Raw genomic sequence first — 23,040 nt, forward strand, 5'->3', positions numbered from 1 at the left:
TAACCACTCCTGCCAGGACTCAATGTAATCTAGGCTCTGCTGCCCAATGAAAATTTACTCTGTCTCACATTAACCCCATACGAAATTCACAGGACAATATGCTCCCATTGAAATTAAATGTGCACCCTGAACAACCAGCAGGGGCCAAATAAGAATGGTGTGTTTGGAGGGTAGAAAGGCAAGAGTTATAAATGCTGTGACATTACCAAGTAAGCTTGTTCTACCTTCAAGGTAAAGAAGGGGGCTGTAAGTAGGACAGGGACCTCAAAAAATATGTATTATACCCCAAAAAGACATTTCACTTCATTGGTTAGCTACAAATAAGTCTTTTCAAAGAGTTATACTGTCTTTACTGATCTACTGAAAACTGAGCAAAAAAAATTAAACACACATTTTTTTTTCTGCATAGGCATGACCTATTATGATAACTTACAGTTAATTTCCATTTTCTTCATGAAGAAAATTGAGAATCAACGAAGCGATTTAACTAGATTCACTCATCATCATTTTTGTGATTGCCTCCCTTGGTTCCTAGTTTAGGGTTATGGATTTAGCAAATAAAAGTAGAAGACATCCAATTAAATTTTAATTTCATAAACAATATTTTTTTAGAAGAAAAGTATCATGCATATTTGGGACACACTTGTTCTAAAAAGTTATTCACTGTTTATCTGAAAGCCAAATAAAACATGGGCATTCTCTATTTTACCTGGCAATCCCCTCTAATCTTAACAGTTTTACATGAGTCGTTGCTAACAACATTTGCATAAGTACTTCTAGAACTAACACTAGGAGAAAATAACCTCTCAATTATAATTTTGTTTTGGAAATTCAAAGAGTAATACAAAATTTTGAATTTAACTTAAAACTATAATTTTTTCATAGGCTTCATGCCAAACTTGTATACTCCTGGCAAAGTGAATGCATCCAGTTTTCATTCTTATTGCCTAACAAGCTATAATTTTTACTACCTTTCAGCTAATGGGCTGCAAAAACATAGTTTCTTCCTTTAATAAGATTGTTTAAATTGGCTAAATAGTTCTTTAAACTTTACACTGAGCTATTAACTCAGAAAGTACTTATAGACTAAGTACTAAAATGGTATATGGTGAGGTGTTATTGAAGAATAATCAAATTGGTTCAATCTACTCTTCTGTACAGGTAAAACCAAAGATTTTATTTTCTTACCACAAAGAAAAAGTTCTCAGGGATTTGGAATATATCATGATTTAAAGTGCATTTCTAAATCACATATTTCAAAGTGAGTTTAGGACAGTGATGGGCTATGAGATAAATACTATTAGGACAACAAGAAAATCATTTCATGAAATACTGAACATTCACTGGCACATAGATAAACAGTAAAGATAGTTTCAAAGAATGACTTAAAACATGATTTTCAATGTCAGTTCCTTTTTAATTGATTAAGGCCAAACACTTTAGCTTATTTTATCATTCTTCAGTAAGAAAAAACCATAGTAGGAGCCCTGAATAATGGACATGTAGAATAAGAAGAAGATGACAGGGAAACAGAACGAAAAAAGAGCTATGGCAAAATGTGTGACGACCTAAAATTGAATATGTGTGTATAGTGGTATATAAAGAAAGGTTGAGGTTCATGAGCACCCCATTTAGCAAATGATGCTATAAGAAATACTTGCTTACGTAACAAATCCACCTTCTGTCTAACCTGGGAACAACCTAAGATGCAGAATGAATTTGGCCCTCCAAGGCCAAATGCAGGTAACAAGTAGACCATTGAGAGTCAACGCCCAAGCTTGGTGCATTTAAATTGCCTCAGCAAAGATCCTGTTTTGTTTATTATGCAGATTGTTCGCATTTCCCTACCCTATCCTCAGTGAGCCCACACTGGGTTCCTAGACAGACAAAAGCTCTGAATTAAAAATAAACAGGCAATCAATCAAAAGCAAACACACACACATACACAAAGTATTCTTAAAAACTGAAGGAACTGATTTAACACAATGAGCTGCCAGGAGTAACCACAGAGCTTGGGGTCCATTGCGGCAACAGTATGACAGAAAGCTCCGAGAAAACAATGTCTCTTTTTAGCTCAGGGTACTGAATGTTTCCATCATAGCAATCATATCTGTAAAACACTGCACAATTACGTCTTTGGCACTTGTTCTAGTTGTCACAGAAGAGAGAAATTTCAGAAAGGCTCAAGCTTTGCCTCAGAGTGACTTCACTGAGAATTGATAGGCCATCCTCTTGGCACCAGTCACAGTGGCAGCAACAAGAGTGGAACAGAGAGGCACATTAACTACAACAGCAACATCTTCTCAGATCCACCACTTAGAGTAATGACAGTAAAAGCAAAAATAAACAAGTGGGACCTAATTAAACTCAAATGTTCCTGCACAGCAAAGGAAACCCTAAACAACACAAAAAGACAACCCACAGAATGGGAGAAAATACTTGCAAATGAATCGATTAACAAGGGATTAATCTCCAAAATTATAAACACCTCCTACAGCTCAATACCAAAAAAACAAACAACCCCATTAAAAAATGGGCAGAAGTTCTAAACAGACAATTCTCCAAAGAAGCCATACAGATGGCCAAAAAACACATGAAAAAATGTTCAACATCACTCATTATTAGAGAAATGCAAATCAAAACCACTATGAAGTACCACCTTACACCAGCCAGAATGGACATTATCAAAAAGTCTACAAACAATAAATGCTGGAGAGGGTGTGGAGAAAAAAGAACCCTGTTACACTGTTGGTGGGATTGTAAATTGGTGCAACCACTGTGGAAAACAGTATGGAAATTCCTCAGAAAACTAAAAATAGAATTACCATTTGATCCAGCAATCCCACTCCTGGGCATCTATCCAGAGAAAACCATGAATTGAAAAGACACATGTACTCTAATGTTCATTGCAGCACTATTTGCAATAGCCAAGATATGGAAACAACTTAAATGTCCATCAACAGAGAAGTGGATCCAGAAGATGTGGTACATATACACAATGGAATATTATTCAGCCATTAAAAGGAAAGAAACAACGGCATTTGCATCAACATGGATGGACCTAGAAATTATCATGCTAAGTGAAGTCAGTCAGACAATGAGATACCAACATCAATTGCTATCACTTACATGAGGAATCTAAAAAAAGGACACCATGAATTTCTTTGCAGAACAGATACTGACTTGCAGACTTTGAAAAGCTATGGTTTCTAAATGAGAGAGGTTAGGGGGTGGAAGGATGCACTGAGTTTTGGGATGGAAAAGCTGTAAAATTTGGTTGTGATGATTGTTGTACATCTATAAATGTAATAAAATTCATTGAGAAAAAAAAAAAAAAAAGAATTCCTGACTTTCCAGTTCTTCAGGATTTCTGAATCCTTTAGCACCTAACATCTCATATCAAAGTGCCAGAGAAGAAACTGGAGCATGAATGAATGAAGTGAAAATGGAATTTATTTTCAAATAAGTGTGTTTCTAAGCATTTACCAGACTTTCACTAAAGACTCTCAGAAATAGAAGCAACTTTTAAGAGTTGAAGTTTCCATAAGAGTTGTTGAGGGACAGCTAGAATACTGTTTCTTCAAGTATTTTTCTTTCAAGTTTTTTTTCTTTTTTTTCTTTTTTAATTCCCAGGCTGATTGCCATAGAAAAATAACAAATTGTATAAAACAAACACGTTCTAAAAAAATGTTTGTGTCTATTTGATCAAGGCTATAAGATCTTTAGAATTTACCTGTTTCTGTAAAGGCATTTTTTATAAAGTTATAATAGCTAGATAGTATTCCTTCATTTTAAAATTGCTGTTCACTCTCAAATATAGGTTAAATACAGCTAATTTCTTTGCAAAATACCGTGTTGAAAAATACAAATACAACTGTTCTCTTTTAACATGAGCTTTCTGGTATGACTGTGTGGTAATTTAGATAAAAGAATTACTAATAAATACTATTTTCAAGGGTCTAAAAGTTTGCCTTATGTCCTAAATGTAAATAGAAATAAGAGGTATAATTCACATCATTTGGCTATATTAGCCTAATTTTGGATGACAGAATTGAAATAAGTACCTCATTTATTTTCATCCTAGGGGTGATTAAGGTTGATTATTTCATTCTATTGAACATCAAAGATTAAGAAATCTCCTTTGTGCAAATTTTGATAGGGGTTAACAAACAAAAGATTTGGGTAGTCACAGATTTTATAGCGTTTATTAGCAAAAAGCACAACTTTACTTATCATTAGAGTTCTTACTTACAACTTAACTAAATCAGTGCTTCTTAGATGATCTATGGTGAAGAAGCACTTTTTAAAAAACTTTTCAATTTGTTACAGGCCAATGTTTTGGAAAACAAGATATGTCAATTCTAGAAATAGAATTTCTATATATAAATACATATATACACATACATATATACACAAAATGGAAACCCCTCCTTTTTTCCTATAGTTTCAACAGACATAACTTACTATAAAAGTATGTAAACACCTTATCATTTTTTTGTACTTATTTTGTACAAACAAGCAATGATTGTTTTGGATATCATGCTTCAAGTAGTACTGGTTTAAATAACCCGATATATATTCATTTGAGGATACTAACAATTGTAAGATACTATAGAAAAATTTAACTCATGTGAAATATGCCTTACCCTTACATGTTGTATTGTTTTCTGTATCTGAGTGTGCTCAAACGTGTTAACTGAAACTATACGACTCACTCACATCAGTTCTTTAAAAACTGTGGAGTTCCTGTTGTGGCACAGCAAAAATGAATCCAACTAGTAACCATGAGGTTGCGGGTTTGATCCATGACCTCATTCAGTGGGTTAAGGATCTAGCGTTGCCGTGAGCTGCGGTGTAGTTTGCAGACACAGCTCAGCTCCTGTGTTGCTGTGGTGTGGGCTGGCAGCTGTAGCTCTGATCTGACCGCTAGCCTGGGAACCTCCATAGGCCGCAAGTGCTCCCCTAAAAAGCAAAAGAAAAAAAAACCCAGTCAACTTTGAAGTTCCCTTACTGAATATTGCCATTGCTGCCACTACTTGGGAAGTCTCATAACGTTGAATCTGTGGGTTTTGGCTCAGAAGGGACTTACTGTATGTCAATCATTTATTCCTGTGTCTTTTACAGTTTCTGGAACATACTAGTAGATGGTCAATACATGAGTGCTGAGAATTTTTCAGCATAAGCTTCCTTAAGATAAGAAGAAATGACAAAAGGTTTCTACTGCAAAGACACAAAAATGTGTTTTTGAATGAAACAGGAGGTGTTATAATGCTTTGACTGATCTTGTTTTTCACAAAAACATGTGCACTGAACAGTTAGATTGCAAATGTACACTTATTGCAAATTAGTAAATGATTTTTATTAGAGTTATTGTCTACAAATCAGTTTGAAATGTTAACATTTATATAATCAGTCTAAGACTTTTCTCAAAGTCTGTCATTTCTATTATCATTTGTATAAAAATAATCTGTGGAAATAGTTTTTACTTTTTATCACATGTACTATATCATGAAAAGCAGGTTTTCAGGCTCTTGGCGTAATGCTGTATTACTCTTCTAAAAGCGACTCAGAAATCATTGAGGAATAAAGAAAGAAAAAGAGGAAAAAGGGACAAAATTAGAGATTTGCATAAAATATGATGAGAAATTAAAAAATTGCCTTACAAGTTCGAAAGCCAATCTTGCCAACTCTTCCACTTACTCATATAGGGATTAAATTTCAAAAGTCAGGTGTTTCTTATTGCCATAATCTCTCTCTTTTTTTTTTTTTTTAACAACAGAAATTTATTTTCTTACAGTTCTGGAGGCTGGAAATGCAAGATCAAGGTGCCTGAACATTTGGTTTCTCCTGGGGCCTTTTTTTTTTTTTTTTTTTTTTTTTCTTAGTGATTTTTATTTTTTTCCATTATATCTGGTTTACAGTGTTCTGTCAATTTTCTACTGTACAGCAAAGTGACCAAGTCACATATACATAAGACATTCTTTTTTCTCAGAGTATCTGCTATCATGCACCATCACAAGTGACTAGATACAGTTCCCTGTGTTATAAAGCAGGATCTCATTGCTTATCCACCCCAAATGCAATGGTTTGAATCTATTAACCCCAGATTCCCAGTCTTATTGGCATAATCTCTCCATGGAAAGTTGTTGCCTGTGAGAATATTTCTTTAAGACATTAACTTCAAAGTATTCCATTTTTATAAAGAGGTAAAGGAACCTAGTAAGCAGTTCAAGTTAGTTATAATCACAAGTGATTTAAGCTTTCTGTATGATACAGTATATAATAAATCACATTTATATAAAGCTCAAGGTTCTTAAGTCTTAGCTTCCAAGTAAAAAAAAAAAAAAAAAAGACAAAATAAAAACAAAAGTGTCTCATCTATTTCCTACTAATGACAAATTGGGAGATAGACATGATCTAAAACAAAATATATTCGGTTTTATATAAATATAAGTGTATATATATATACACACACACATACATATATATATATGTATACACACACACACACACACACATACATGTATTCCAGATTTCCCAGTATTTTCTTGGCCTTGTAAAGTTATCTAAGTATATGCTTTTAAGGAATGACATGTTTATTAAAGTTACTTATCTGTCATCAGAGAATAGTTATCAAAAGGCTACATATCTTTCAAGAATTATGTACATACACCTTTGCAAGTGCTGTGAGTCTATAGCAATATCCATGATATTGATGTTGTATTCTTCTCATTTTATATGTAAATTTAAACTCCAAATAAAACTCTTAGGTAATCATTTATTTTCAAAGTAAATCTTTTCTGATAAGTTTTAATCTTGACTTTCTTACTCCTTTTTCTCCCCAAAGAGATTATGGATACATTACATTTTTCACTCAATAAACAGTAGCTCTGATAAACTTCTCTTCAATTAAAACTGGTGGCAATTTCTATTTTTGAAAGAAATAATCATTGAAATATATATATTTTTTTTATTAGGAGGCTATTAAATGAATATACCACATTTGCTCACAGTTGTCCATAACTGGAGAGGAAGCTTAAAGAAAGAGCTGCATGTGATGAAAAAGATTTACTTACTTACTTATGGGCAAAACCATTATGCTGTCTAAAGCTAGTCTGGCATGCACTGTGCTCTAAGGATCCCATTTATCAATGACTCCTGTGGCATTTCAGGGGGGATTTTCATGTAATTCACTTCTAAAGTCCATGTAATATGCCTCTTCTGAGTGAGTTACATAACATTATTATTCATCATTATTGATGGCTCTCTCTAGCGGTAAGCAACAGATGCAAATGTGCTTATGAAAGAGAAGCAAGTCTGGGTATGTGCAAGATTAAACATGACTGGAGGCACAGGTTTGCCTTATTTGTTCTTTAAATAATTGTGTGGACTTTCAAAAACCAGCACAAAGCTGATAATGTTGCCTTTCTGAGCTCTCAATATTAATCGAATTTCATAGTTACTAAAGCAAATTCTAAAAAGGAATTGTCTTATAAGCTAAAATCATTTGTGTTTTTAGACTCAATGAAGCATCATTATATATTTTACAATGAAAAACTAAATAGTTAACAAAAATAAATTCTGAATAATTTTACATAAAAACCATGCATATTAAGTTTGAAATTGGAAGTAGCCAATGTGGAGCATTTTGAAGAAGACACTTGGTCCAAAAGTACATATTTTGTATGTCAATTTATATATATATATTAATTTATCGAGGCATAAACAATCCAATGTCCTAAAGGTGGAAATAAATATTGAAAAAAATATTTGAAAATAGCACATTGAGATAAACTGAAATTTTGAATAGCAAAAATAAAAATATCCATTATCATATCACATTTGAACTCACAGCATTCTACTCATTCATAAATAATCATTTATTGAGAGGCTGTGTCAGACATTATACTACCTGATGGAAAAGAGGTCGACTTGGTCTCTGCTCTCACACAGCAGTATAGGAGGGGAAAATCAATTAAACAGTAAAATAAGTCATTATAACAATACTAAGGGTGAGCATAACATAGGGGAAAGATAGGATGCCATAAGAACACAGAGTGGGGCCTCCAACAATGTCTCAGAAAACAAGCAACATTATATCTGTAGGATAAGGATTGACCCAGGTAAAGATAGGGCTTAGGAGGCAACATACCAGAAAGTGGAAGGAGCAGCATAAGAACAGATGCAGAAATTTGAGACACTGCGGGACTGAACATTAACAAGAAAAAAGAAAAAGAAATCAGTAGATAAAGAGTTTAGATAAAGAGTTTAGCATATTCTAGAAGTGAGGGAAGAAATGAAGCAAAAGAGGTGGGCTTGGTAAGCACAGGAAGGAGAGAGACTCTTATTTATTCTCAGGGTCTATCTACGAAACTGAGACTCTCAGACATAGAGAAGAGACTTGTGGCTGCCAAGGGGAAGAAGGGAGGGAGTGGGATGGACTGGGACTTTAGGGTTAATACATAAATAGTGAGGTCCTACTGCATAGCACAGGGAACTATGTGCAATCTCCTGGGATAGACCATGATGAAAGCAGATAGTAGAAAAAGGTCGTATATATGCGTGTGACTGAGTCAAGTTGCTGTACAGCAGAAATTGGCACAACATATAAATCAACTGTACTTTAGTAAAAAATGTTATGAAAGATTTTACACTAGGGAATAGCCTCATCGAATACATGTTTTAGTAAGATGACTCTATCAGCCAGAGGCTGGTGAATGGCATCAAGATTCGAGATAAAAGATAAACTAGAGTCCAAAGGAGAGATGAAGATGACCCAAATATTTGAAGATCAATTCCACAGGATTTGATAATTGATTTGAAGCAACAAATGAAGACCGGGGAGAACAGTGGCTTTCTGGCTTCACTGGTTCTGTTTATTAAGAAAGGAAATACTAGAGAAAAGTACAGTTTTGCTTGAGGGAATTTGAATATAGTTTATGATAAGCATTGAGAAAATCAAGTCTGAAGTGCACGATGATAATCAAGTCTGAGGAAAAAGATGAAAGATAGTGAGAGGTATTAATTTATAACTAAAACCATGGTTTTAAATGAGATTGCCCAAGGGAAAAAAAAAACAGTCATTTGATGGCTCTGTTTTATGTATTGGAAACTTTCCAAATGAAACTAGCTATTTCATCTTCTTTCCATCCAAATCTAGATTCAAATCACCACAATAACGGTTCTTTAAAATACTCCTATGAAATATTATCAAATTCCTCAATTCTTTGTGACCAGGAATCTTAAGAAAACACAGATCAGAACTGCTTATTTGTGGCTACATAAATAAATGTATGATCAGAATTTTTTTAATATTTAAAAGTAAAATAAATAAACTGGTGTTGGCCTTAGGATACAGCAAATGTCAGATTCCAGAATATGTAGCAGATTCCACTCAGATAAATTTCCAGTTGATGTTGTTTCATGGATGCTCCCAAAATGTACTTCACTGACTTTCCTGAGCCTCCTTTATTTAGTATTTTTCCCTCTTCTCATATGACTTAGAAATAGGGAACATCAGAGGTTCCCATTGTGTGTAAGTGGGTAAAGAATCTGACTAGAATCCATGAAGATGTCAGTTTGATCCCTGGCCTCACTAAGTGGGTTAAGGATCCAATGTTGCTGTGAGCTGTGGTGTAGGTGCAGATATGGCTCGGATCCTGAGTTGCTATGGCTGTGGTGTAGGCTGACAGCTGCAGCTCCAATTCAAACCCTAGCCTGGGAACTTCCACATGCACAGGTGTGGCCCTAAAAAAAGAAAAAAATAATAAAAATAAAAGAAATAAGAAACATCATGTAGCCTTGTACTGTGGGCAATCTGAATACTATTCATACATCGCTTCTCGGCCTTTTGGCTAAGATCAAGTGAATACTATTCATACAGCAGGTGACGACACTTCCTGCTTAAATTCAGTCTACAATTAAAAGCAATTGAAAGCAATAGCAGAAGACTGAGGTCCAGTGTAAAATAACCTTAGTGAAAATTTATAGTCCATCCACATCTCCCCATTCAATTTACTTTCCCATCATTCTCCATTACTGTTCTTTTAAGACTGTTCATTTTCTTAGGCCTCAACTTATCCCTCATTAAGGGATGGAGAGAAAGGGTTAAGAGCTGATTTTACCTCTGCTTTCACTAAGAAAGAAAGCCCCTTAGGTGTAAACTCCCTCAGTTTTCTGCTCCCCCTACTGCTGACCCTCCTATTTCCCAATAATTTATCATTTTATTCACTTATTCTGATTTGCCCCACCTAAAGTCTCCTTGGGGGACAGGTACTTCAAGATTTAGACCAGTTCCTCACTTCTGAGCTTTAGTCCTTCCTGTCTCCTACAGCTTCTTTCCTAATCACTTACTCCTCTTCTGTATGCAAACTCCCCCTCCTTACTGCCACCTTACCCTTAATACATAAGAAGCCTGAATCACTCCCTCTTTAAAACAAAACTAACCAGTTACCTAACATAAAGAAAACAGCAATGAAAACAGCAACAACAATCTTTCTAAAACCATACCTTTCCCAATATACACTGGAACGGGAGTCACTTAAGTTAGGGACACACCATTTCTATCTGTAGGTATAGCATCTAGTACACTACATTTTACATAACCAAGCAAAAAATTTACTTTTCATTTTTTAATAATATATACATTATATTATATAGATAACATATATAGCACACACACACATATATATACATATACACACGTGCATATAAAATCTATTTTTTCAGAATATCATCATCAGTGAGCTACTAGCAATGGGTAGGTAATGAGAATAGGAAAAGATAATTACTTTGATAAAATGTACAATAGCTATTGAGGTCATAATTATGATAGAGATTATAGTAAAAATGATAAAGATAACGATGTTACTAACAATGAAAATGATGCTGATTATTTTAAATAAAGTTTGTAGTATATTTAAAATATGCAAGGAGTACATTTTCTGTTATTACTCAAGTCAGAAGAAATAATCACATATAATTATATATATTGTGCTTATATATTAAGACTTGGGAGCCTTTAAGGACAGAAAAAAATGTATGGAAATATTTAAAATCATTTCACTCAAATTAAAGAGATTTTAAAGAAATGGAAAGATATCCCATGCTCTTGGACTGGAATAATTCAGATTATTAATGGACATACTACTCAAAGCAATCTACAGATTTAGTGTGATCCCTATCAAATTACCTTGAAATTTTTTCACAGAACTAGAACAAATAATCTAACAATTTATATGAAACAATTAAAGACCCAGACTTGCCAAAGCAGTCCTAAGGGGGATAGGAAAACAAGGCAAGAGGTATAACTCTCCCAGACTTCAGACTATACTATGAAGCTACAGTAATTAAAACAGTGTAGTATTGGTAAAATAACAGATATATGAATCAATGGAACAAATAGAAAGCCCAGAAATAAACCCAGACACCCACAGTTACTTAATCTTCAACAAAGGAGGTAAGAATATAAAATGGGAAAAAGATATACTCTTCAGCAAGTGGTGTTAGAAAAATTGGAGAGCTACATTTAAATCAGTAAAATTAGAAAACACATTCACACAATGCACAAAAATAAACTCAAAATGGCTTAAAGACCTAAACATAAGACAGGATACCATAAAACTTCTAGAAGAGAATATAGGCAAAATATTCTCTGACATAAACCATACAAAGTTTTATTAAGTCAGTCTCTCAGGGCAATAGAAATAAAAACAAAAATAAACAAATGGGACCTAATCAATCTTAAAAGCTTTTGCACAGCAAAGAAAACTATAAACAAAACTAAAAGACAACCTGAAGAATAGGAGAAAATAGTTGCTAAGGATGTAACCAAAAAGGGCTTAATCTCCAAAATATACAAACAATTCATATAACTCAACATCAAAAAAAGCAAAAAAAAACAATTGAAAAATGGGCAGAAGACCTGAACAGACATTTCTCCAAAGAAGACATGTGGATAGTGAACAGGCACATGAAAAAGTGCTCAACATCACTAATTATTAGAGAAATGCAAATCAAAATGGCAGTGAGGTACTATCTTAAGGGGGTCAGAATGGTCATCATTAATAAATCCATAAATAACAAATTCTGGAGAGGGTGTGGAGAAAAAGGATTCCCCCTACACTGTTGGTAGGAATGTAAATTGGTACAACCACTATGGAGAACAGTATAGAGTTTCCTAAACTAAATATAGAACTAAGATGTGATCTAGCAATTCCACTCCTGGGCATATGCCCAGATAAAACTACAGTTCAAACATGCACCCCAAAGTTCATTTCAGCATTATTCATGATAGACAAGACATGGGGACAACCTAAATGTCCATTAACAGATGAATAGCTCAAGAAGATGTGGTATACATACACAATGGAATACTACTCAGCCATAAAAAATAACAAAATAATGCCATTTGCAGGAACATGGATGGAATTAGAGATTCACATACTAAGTGAAGTAAGTCAGAAAGAGAAAAACAAATACCATGTGATATCACTTACATGTGAAAACTAAAACATGGCACAAATGAACCCATCTACAAAACAGAAACAGACTCACAGACATAAAGAACACACTTGTGGTTGCCAAGAGAGGGGTGGAAGAAGTAGGATGGACTGGGAGTTTGGCGTTAGTGGATACAAATTATCACATTTAGAATGGATAAGCAATGAGATTCTACTATATCGCACAGGGAACTATATCCACTTTCCTGGGATAGACCTGATGGAATGTAATATTAAAAAAAAAAAAATACACACACACACACATGACTGAGTCACTTTTCTGTAAAACAGAAATTTGCACATTATAAATCAACTACACTTTAATAAACATTAAAAATAAACATCATTTCACTGAGATAAATTTATTTTGTAGTTACACTTTTAAAGAAAAATAAACGATACATGCTTTAAACTAGGTACTATTCAATGTCATCCATTCAACTTCAAATGAAAGTAGAGACATTAAAATTATACTTATTATTGTTCATTTTTATAAACATTTTCTACTGCTTAAAGTTAACAACTTGTGTAAACTGCATCAATGTATGTGAAGGACTCTTGATCCAAATAAGAAATTTGTTCAGTAATAAGTACTCTTAAAGGAACAATCATAAATTGTTTCAAATAAAAATCTTAATAAATCATATATAAAACCTACATATTTTTTATATTTCCAAAAATGTTATTACTCCTCAATGTTTTATATCTGAATAATTCTAAAGTTTCTGTAAATGTGGAATTTGAAATATACTAATAATTTAAAGACAACAAATACATGAACTGAATAAGAAATTTTCAGATGCTGAAATTGTGAAGTTATTCATTAGTTATTGAATGGCCTTTAATACACTTGATATGAAACTAAAATATTATTATATTTTTGCATAGGCAAAAGCAATCTTATACATATCAAATTAAATACTATTTGTATAGACTTCATAATAAGCACTATTAATAGAGACAAATAGTTTTCTCTCAAATATAAAACTAAATTTGAGTAACAATAATTCTAATATAAAATAACATCTGAGAAAAATAGACCCTCACAACTTGAAAGTGTCATGCACATGGAAAAATTGACAATTTTTGTAATAAATATACGCCCCAGAGCATCTGGTTTGTGCCTTATTCAGGCCTTTTGTTAAAATTACATTTTATTCCTCCTTCCATTCTTTCCTCTCTTCCTTTCTCTCTTCCTTTTAAATAGTCAGGACACTGACTTTAATTTCATGGGCTGAACAGAGATAACACCTAATCAGAGTAACAGATTAGTTAAAACATGTTGGCAAAAAATAAATATTTGAAAACAATTTGAAAATATTTAAAATATATAAAATATTTAATTTTATATCAATTAAAATTTTGAATAGGTATTTTTCTAATATATTCTACTTTCATGAGTCTAACAGTACCGAGGGACCTTTACTGGTTTACAGTCCAATTCAATTGAAACCAACATTTTATTTGAAAAATATAAACTTACAAAATAAGCTTATAAAATAAGTTATAATGAAAATGCGACTTTCCTGTAATGTTATACTTCAATTACATAACGGTAAGATGACTGATGAGATGGTGAAATGGACATATAGACTAGCGTCTGTTGATAAGTAAAGGATGGAGGCAAGTACAGATTATTAATTTTCCTTAGAAAATGCTTTGTTTGGGGGCCAATGAACTATATGGTATGTTTGCATTCATATTGTACTTTTTCTGTAAAACAAGTGCAAAGCTTTAAAGAGTAACTTCTCCTCACAATTTCCACTGAGATAAGCTGTAGGCCTAATTATCTCCAAACTTGTCCTGTGTCAAGAATTTTAACCTTCCAGATCTCCATAAACAAAATTTAATTATTTTGGTATAGTAATCCAAATTTTACATTAGGGGGGAAAAAATGTTGTGTCTTTATAGTATTTTTTATTTTTAGAAGAAATCAAGTTAAACATTTGACCCAATCTCTCATTCAGAATTGTGTGAAGTAAATAGTTAATAATATTTTATTTTATTTTTATTTTGTCTTTTTTTTTGCTATTTCTTTGGGCTGCTCCCGCGGCATATGGAGGTTCCCAGGCTAGGGGTCAAATTGGAGCTGTAGCCCCCAGCCTACACCACAGACACAGCAACGCAGGATCTGAGCCACGTCTGCAAACTACATCACAGCTCTTGGCAACGCCGGATCCTTAACCCACTGAGCAAGGGCAGGGACGGAACCCTCAACCTCATGGTTCCTAGTAGGATTCGTTAACCACTCCGCCACAACGGGAACTCCAATAATATTTTAAATCTATGTTTATTTTTGTTGTGAATTTGTCAGGAAATAAGAATATGCCTTTGTTAAAAAAAAACAGCAAGAATTTTGTATCATGTAATAAGTATAACTGCTTTATGTAAAGGCGTTATAAGATACTTAGCTGCTTAGTAGTCAGGAGAATTCATTAGGCAATAAAGTGCTTACGGTTAAGAGGATAAAACTTTTATAGAACATAATGTGTAAAGATTACAGCTTTTATAGCACAAATAGTGGTGGTAAGAGAGCTGATACAGAGAAGTAGATGGGGGGAAAGTAGCAAGTTAATTAGAAAAAGTTGATATCATTTATACTTTTATCAAACTTATTAGAATGGGTCCTATTAAGACTTTCTTTTTATTATTTTCATATGGTAATGTTTGAAAGATTTTTTCTATATAAAAAAGACAACTGCAGATTTCTAGAGTATTGAAATAGATGATGGATACTAAATAAGGGGCACGAAAATCCACTTCCAATAAAAATCCAGCAGGGGAGTTCCTGTCGTTGTGGCGCAGTGGTTAACGAATCCGACTAGGAACCTTGAGGTTGCGGGTTCGGTCCCTGTCCTTGCTCGGTGGGTTGATGATCCGGCGTTGCCGTGAGCTGGGTGCAGGTTGCAGATGTGGCTCGGATCATGCGTTACTGTGGCTCTGGTGTAGGCTGGTGGCTGTGGCTCCGATTAGACCCCTAGCCTGGGAATCTCCATACGCCACGGGAGCAGCCCAAGAAATAGCAAAAAGACAAAAAAAAAAAAAAAAAAAAAAATCCAGCAGGCACAAAATGTGAAGAAATATCCCCCCCCCCAAAAAAATTAAAAGACTGCTAAAATGTTTGTCTTAAAATCTCACTATCATAAGCAATGGGTCATTCTGGTTTACATATTCATGAAAGTTATAACATGATGGACTGTTATGTGCTTGGATTTTTTAGACCAGCAGCTTAGATATTAGAATGGGTCAGACCCTCTTGCGGAATTGTCCTCAGGGCGTTGGAAAAACAAAGAACGAAAATAAGAAGCATCAAAGACAAAAGAAGTCATGATGAAAGAAAAAAACTTGGATCTAGAAAACCCTAGACTTTAAGTGTTTCCGGAGTGGGGTGAGAGTTTACAAAAGTCAGAAAAATGTTTTCTATCACTATTTTAAATCTATCAATGTATCGCCATTTTTTCCCCAGGCTGCAGAACTTATGTGACCTTGGGCAATTGAAACTCTATTTACCTCTCAATAAGGAGGCATTCAGATCACTGTAATCACATCTTCATCTTTATCTTTGAAAAAAGAACCCAAGTTACAGGTAGCCCTAGGATTGCCTTGGGCACTTAACAATTCTCATAGAATTACAAAAATCAATTTTGATAATGTGTGCACATAAAAATGCTTGGCATTGTATAAAACACAATAAAATGGGAAGTAGTCCTACTGGACCTAATGGTAGAAACAAAGTTTTCACTGAAGACTAAAGAGCAACAACTTCACACTGGAACCCAATCGATACTGTATGCCTTCATCTGACGGAAGGACCTGTCTGTGGCAGAGTCAGGGCAGTTCTTGGGTGGAAGGAAACCTTGTGTTCCCTCTGCTGTCACCAAGTCCAAGCAGAGTTGTTTTCAGGGTTATTTACTTGAGAGGTAGATAAAAGCAGACAGGAAAATTATTTCCTAGGGTGATTCCAGAGTTTAAATATACCAAGACAGCAGATGTACAATGCTCAGACTGAATATAGAATGCAGTACCCAAGACAACTCTCTCGCTATTCACTTTATGCTTCTGTGTCAAAGTCCCTCTCCTAGCTGGTGACAGACAACAGAAATGTGCCCCCATTCATTTCCACCTGTGCTAAACAGAACAAGAGGCTGAGAGCCAAAACAGTGTCTCTATGACGCTGTTTCATCAATCAGAATCAAACTGTAGGAGTTCCTATCGTGGCTCAGTGGTTAATGAATCTGACTAGCATCCATGAGGATGAAGGTTCAATCCCTGGCCTTGCTTAGTGGGTTAAGGATCTGGCGTTGCCATGAGCTGTGGTGTAGGTTGCAGACATGGCTCAGATCCTGCGTTGCTGTGGCTGTGGTGTAGGTTGGTGGCTACAGCTCCGATTCGACCCCTAACCTGGGAACCTCCATATGCCGCAAGTGCAGCCCTAAAAAGAAAAAGAAAAAAAAAAGAATCAAACTGTAAAGAACATACATATATTACTTATTACAGGATGAATTACTCAGAAAACCATGAAATGTTAACACCAAAGACAAAAATCTTTTAGTCCTGAGCATGTTCATGCAGTGTTTAAATTTATGTGTTAGAGAGGCTTTCATAAGTAGAAGTTTTGAGTGTTTGAAAGATCCTATTGAAGTTTCTTTTTTTTTTTTAATTAAGATTATATTTGTCTAACACATGTAAGCCTGGCTGCTCAATGTTTACCAGCAAAGAACATTCAGATGCCCTTTTAAATAGATTCCTGAAAGTTCCTGCTACGACTCAGTGGTAATGAGCCCGACTTATATCCATGAGGATGCAGGTTCGATGCCTGGGTTAAAGATCCAGAGTTGCCATGAGCTGTGGTGTGGGTCACAGATGAGACTTGGATCCTGTGCTGCTGTGGCTGTGCGTAGGCCAGCAGCTGTAGCTCAGATTTGACCCTAGCCAGGGAACTTCCATATGCCACAGGTACGGCCTTAAAAAAAAAAAAAAAAAAATGCCTTAGTTTAACACAATATTATTTTTAATTTGACAGGCACATGTAACTCAACAAGCAATTATACTGACCAAAAGAATTTTGTCCATACACACTTGATTTAATTCTGGACAAGTTAAAATGACTTTAATATTACTTATTAATTTTTCCTTTTTTCTAAAAGACATTTTTAAACAGTAAAGTCAGAGTTTCGACATCATGTTAAAGCTGCAAAATAATGTGGAATTTTGCAAAATGTCAGAATTACACCCATAAGATTAATATTATATGAGCTCTACAAAAAAACAGAATAATGATTGTATTTTAGGAAGCATTAAGCTATATAATTAGATTGATATTGAAAATATCATATTCAGAAATTCATGTTTCTCATACTATTAAAAAACTCCTGTCATTTATGATTGAGAATTACATGTGCATATATAACCCAAACACTGTGGCCTTCTATCTTCATGGAGAAAAAGGCGAAAGGATTCCTAAGTAGAATTCATCATTATTTTTACTGGGAAGTAAGAAAATGAAACGATATAAACTGTCATTAAGTTGGGAAGTACATCAAACAGACAAAAATGATAATCTAGCTACATATTAGATATTCGCATCATTAGGACTACAAAAAGGAATTTTTAGTAATAAAATACCACCACTACTTTTTTTTTTCTTTTCTTTTGTTTTTATGGTCATATTTGTGGGACAGGGAAATTCCTGGGCTAGGGGTAGAATCTGAGTTACATGCAGCTGCCTGCCTTTGCCACAGCTACAGCAATGCTAGTTCCTAGCTGCATCTGTGACCTATTCTGCAGCTGGCAGCAATGCCAGATCCTTAACCCACTGAGTGAGGCCAAGGATCTAACCTGAATTCTCACAAACACTATGTTGAGTTCTTAACCCACCAAGCCACCACATATACATATGTATATGTGGTACATATTTTAAGTGGACTTTCAAAATGTACCACCATCTACATACTTCTGATCTACATTCTAAAAAAAGTTTGCTCTAAAAAATTTTTCACCTGATGGGGACGACAGATCTAGTCTGCACTAAATCATTCCTACCCTGAACCATTGTCAGTATAATGCTATTTTTGAGATAATTTTCTGAGGTTAAAGTATAGCCCTACAAATATAAACACTGATTTAAAATATTAAACCCAAAACATTAATCTTAAATACTAGCAGTTTTTAAAAAATTTGCAATGACTCAAGCTACATTTATTACTCAATGAAATTCTCACCAAGACCCAAAATCTCTGTTCCCTTTGTCATGGTAAATCACTAGCATTGGTTATCAGCCAATTCAGTAATATCAAATGCAAATATTCCACAAGAATGATTTGTTTTAAATAAAATCAATAGGAAAAAGGAAGGTAGGTGAAGAATTTCAATTATTGAGGCTAATTTTAGGCCAAAAGCAAAAGGTGTACTATTCTGGTTAGATTATTTTTTAGTATTGTTCCATGGTGCTAGGAAACACCTAGCACTGCCTATCATTAAGTGGCTGTACACTGCTCATGTCTAAGGCCAACCCCCCTGGAGCTGTGCAGGACACAAGTACCACTGCATGTAACGACTGCCGGCAACTCTAAAGATATTATAATAAATGTATATACTTTGTGAGTGCCTTCCTAATTGTATCTATAACCAACACCAAGAGTAAAGTAGATAGCTTCTGATTTGGAAAGGTATAAGTAGCTGAAGCCCATGGAAAGAGATGAAAATTTGAGAAAGCAGTATCCCAAGAAAACATTATTTAATTCCTTTGTTATTATGACTTGTGTTGCCATAAGAAAACCAGAAGGAATAGGAACTGTTGTTATAAAAACAGCCATCATCATCATCATCATAATAATAACAAAAGATTCCTTAAACACCTGAAATATTTGTGCCATAATACTCCATGGGAACAATGAGCAGAAATTGGCTCTGTTTTATATTTAGACTGGGCAGGGGTGGGGAAAGTAAAAAAGTCAAATATTTCAGTTCTATGTGTATTTCTATGTACAATTTCTATTTCTATACTATTTCTATTCTATGTATGTAAAGGGTTGGGCTCCCTTTACAAAACTTACATTTCTGTCACAGGATGTATGACCCTGTCCTATAGTTATTTGGTCTCTATAAATGGATGGCTGATTCTTTTAAGTTACAGAGTGGCTTCTATTCATCTTGATATGCTCACCAGCTACTGAAATGTTTTAAGAAAATCTAGAAGTATAATACATATCTGGAGAATGAATAAGAAAAGGAATGGATGATGCCTGTGCTTTTGAAAGACTCTCCTTAAAATGTTTCTTGCATTTTTCTATCATATACCAATGCCATTAACATAATCATTCTTAGCAGAAAGTGAGAGTTTTATTCCTGTATGTATTAATTTATTGCATATCCATTATGTGCAATTTTCCAGCCCTGAGTTAAAGAGTAAAAGATGCTATATTGGAACTCTGTTATAGCAGAGCTTAAATCATAAATACAAAAACCTAAGTAAAATAAAATAAGTTCTATGATATTGGTGGTTCAGGATGCCATGAGAGGTAGTGCTTTTATAAAGTTCTGCATAGCAGGGAGAAATGTTCCAAAGTGAGTAGTTTTCCCAAAGAATTTAAAGCTGAAGTGCAGAAGACAAGTAAGAATTTGTCAAAAAAACTAAATAAATAAAAAGGAGAGGGGCAGCATGGGAAGAATATATGTTGCCATTAAGTTTATATATGCAGATACAAATTTATGACAAGCTGACTTCAGCTTTTAAAGTATAGTGAACAAATAATAACATTGTTTATAAAGGTTTATTTTCAGAGTAATTAACAGTAGATTTTTATGGATTATATACTATTCATTTATAAATTAGATTGTCATAAAGCATGAATCCCTTTAGAAAAGTATATAATGTTAAAAAGAAAATATAATTTTACATTTTTTACTGATAATTTAAAGTAAATATGGAATGCAATTTAGTATAAAATCCCTTTTCTGAGAAAGTTTCATGAAAAACAAGATAACTGTAGATTTAAAAATGATTTTCTGTTATTTTAATTCAATATGTAAGATTCTGATTCCAGAATAGATGGATAATTTGAGTAAATGGAATATTTGGTGTCAAATGAACACATTTTAGTCCATTAAACAGTAAAAGTTAATGTTGGATACAAACATACAACTCTAGTTTAAATTTGTCCCCTACCATCATAACTAACAAAGAATAAACTAGGTTTCTCTTGGAAGTAAATCTTGAATTTTTCCCACATTTGATTCTTTTAACAATTAACCACTCAAAGTATTCATTTTTTAGAATGATAATAGAGATCATATTCATACTTCAAAAGACTGCAATAATAAAGAGATTACCCAGGATTGACAGAATGAGAACAGAGCCAATAGGGTTAAACAGAAAATTAAACCGGAATTCATTTATAGCACTGCAAAGAATTATGCCAGAATCTCCAAAACCTCTTGATCTGTATCAAAGAAAAAATTCTAAAACACATATTTTTTTTAGTGTCAGTACTTCAGCAACTTAAAGATAAGAATGAAATTATCTAAATTAGAATTCACTCATACAACTTTTTTAATTCAATGGAATTATTAAAAATTATACCCAGTTTACCTCATCCTTGAAGTCATTCTTTTGAAGGGATGTCATTTATTTTAAACATTACCTACAGTTGTTTTGTTAAGCAATTTTATTTTTAAAATCACTTACTACAATAATCGTGTGTTTAGACTAATATAACTTAAATCTTAAAGTATTTATCTTTAATAGGCAACAAGAAAAAGGGTGATTCTGGAGAAAAAAACAAAAGTGAATGTTTAAATGCAAAATTAAAGGAGTTCCCACTGTGGCACAGTGGGTTAAGAACCTGACTTCAGTGGCTCAGACTGCTGTGGAAGCAAAGGTTTAAGCTGGGGCCTGGTTCAGTGGGTTAAAGGATTTGGCATTACCAGCTGTGGCTCAGATTCAGTCCTTGGCCTGGGAACTTCCATATGTTGCAGGTGCATCCATTAAAAAAAAAAAATGAAGCACATTTTTATTCTTAATACTTAATAAATAAATATTTGCAGAAATTATAGTAAACATCTTCTATTCTTTTCAGTTGAATACTAAGACCACATTAGCAGACATACCTTTTCAGAAGTATATTTTAATATTATTTCCTCAACTTTTGTCAGGCATCATTGTAAGAAGCAGCCAAGTGAAAAATCATTTTTTTTTGTTCCTTATAAAATTATTACTAATTTTCTTTCAGTGAATCCTTCACAAAGTTTCCAAGTGAGGAATTTCCTTAGCAGCTTAGCAAGAGGGAAAACTGATTTTCTTCAGGACCAGAAATATTTTCCTATTTAAGAAAGAACTAAATAAAGAATAATATATATTTTATATATATATAATATATTCCCCATATACATTTGTGAGTGTGAGTGCATGTGTGTGTAGTGAATTTCAGGTAGCCTAAAGTAAAAAAAAATATACAATCATATTAGCTAACCTCATGGTCCTTCCAAAAGTTTTGTTTTCTATCTCCATTTTATTTATTTTATATATTTTCTTTATTGCAAATCACTGGGATATACTTTGAAAGAAGTGAACACACAGGTATGTCGTTACAGAAAAAGAAATGTGTCTTATGATGTTTTAACACAAGCTAGTTTTTTTCAGAGGCTCTCACAGCACAATTTAATGGTTTTCTAAAATAAGTACAAATAATTATGTGATGACAAGAATAAAATTAACAGAAATATCTTACAGCACATAATTCTCAGTAAACTGATCAATTCTAGCAACGGATTAGTAAAATTGCCCATTATATGTCATATGGAGATTTACCAAAGTGTTATGTCCTTGGCTTAATAAAGATAAATTATGACAAACCTAACATGTGGCACGAAAGTTGCAGAAAAATCTAGCTGTCACTGTGTACATGATAATATCCAAGGGTAAATTGACTAACATGTGGGATTTTATTTTTTAATGTTGTAATTTATGAATATGATTTGTCAATTATCTTATAATTCCCTTAATGCCATTCCTAAAAAATTCAGTAGTGCTAAGAATTAGCAAGAATAATTTGCTAAATCAGAAGCCTTATGGTTCATAAGAATAAACAAGTTTTACCATGTGAAGAGAAAAGACAGCTACAGAATAGAAGAAAAGATTTGGAAAACACATAGCTATTAAGAACTACTATCCAGAATAAATAAAGAACACTAAAAATTTTACTGGGAAAACCTCAAATTATATGGTTAGAAATGGGTTAAAAAATCAATAGACATTTCACCAAATAATATATATCAATTGCAAATAAACACATGATAAAATGTTCAACATTACTAATCAAAGAAATCTAAATTGAAACCACAAGGAGCTATCACTACATACTTATCAAATAAAATTAAAAATAGAGGCCATACTCAAAGTTGGTTCCAGAGACTCTGGATCATCCATATAGCAACGGTGTGAAAGCAAATAGTAATGTAACTCTGGGAAAGTCTTGGCATTTTCTCATAAAACTTAACATGCACTTAGCACATGTAGTAGACAGAATGATGCCAACTGCCC

The 23,040-nt window shown here is 33.7% G+C and overlaps 1 protein-coding gene across 6 annotated transcripts in view; it reads right to left on the reverse strand.

Moving 5' to 3' along the window:
- CCSER1 (coiled-coil serine rich protein 1) overlaps nt 1-23,040 on the reverse strand; it is a 1,224,168-nt gene that overhangs the window by 458,563 nt on the left and 742,565 nt on the right. The window lies entirely within an intron of this gene.

The sequence above is a fragment of the Sus scrofa genome, chromosome 8 (assembly GCF_000003025.6).
Source record: "Sus scrofa isolate TJ Tabasco breed Duroc chromosome 8, Sscrofa11.1, whole genome shotgun sequence".
Taxonomy (NCBI): Eukaryota; Metazoa; Chordata; class Mammalia; order Artiodactyla; family Suidae; genus Sus; species Sus scrofa.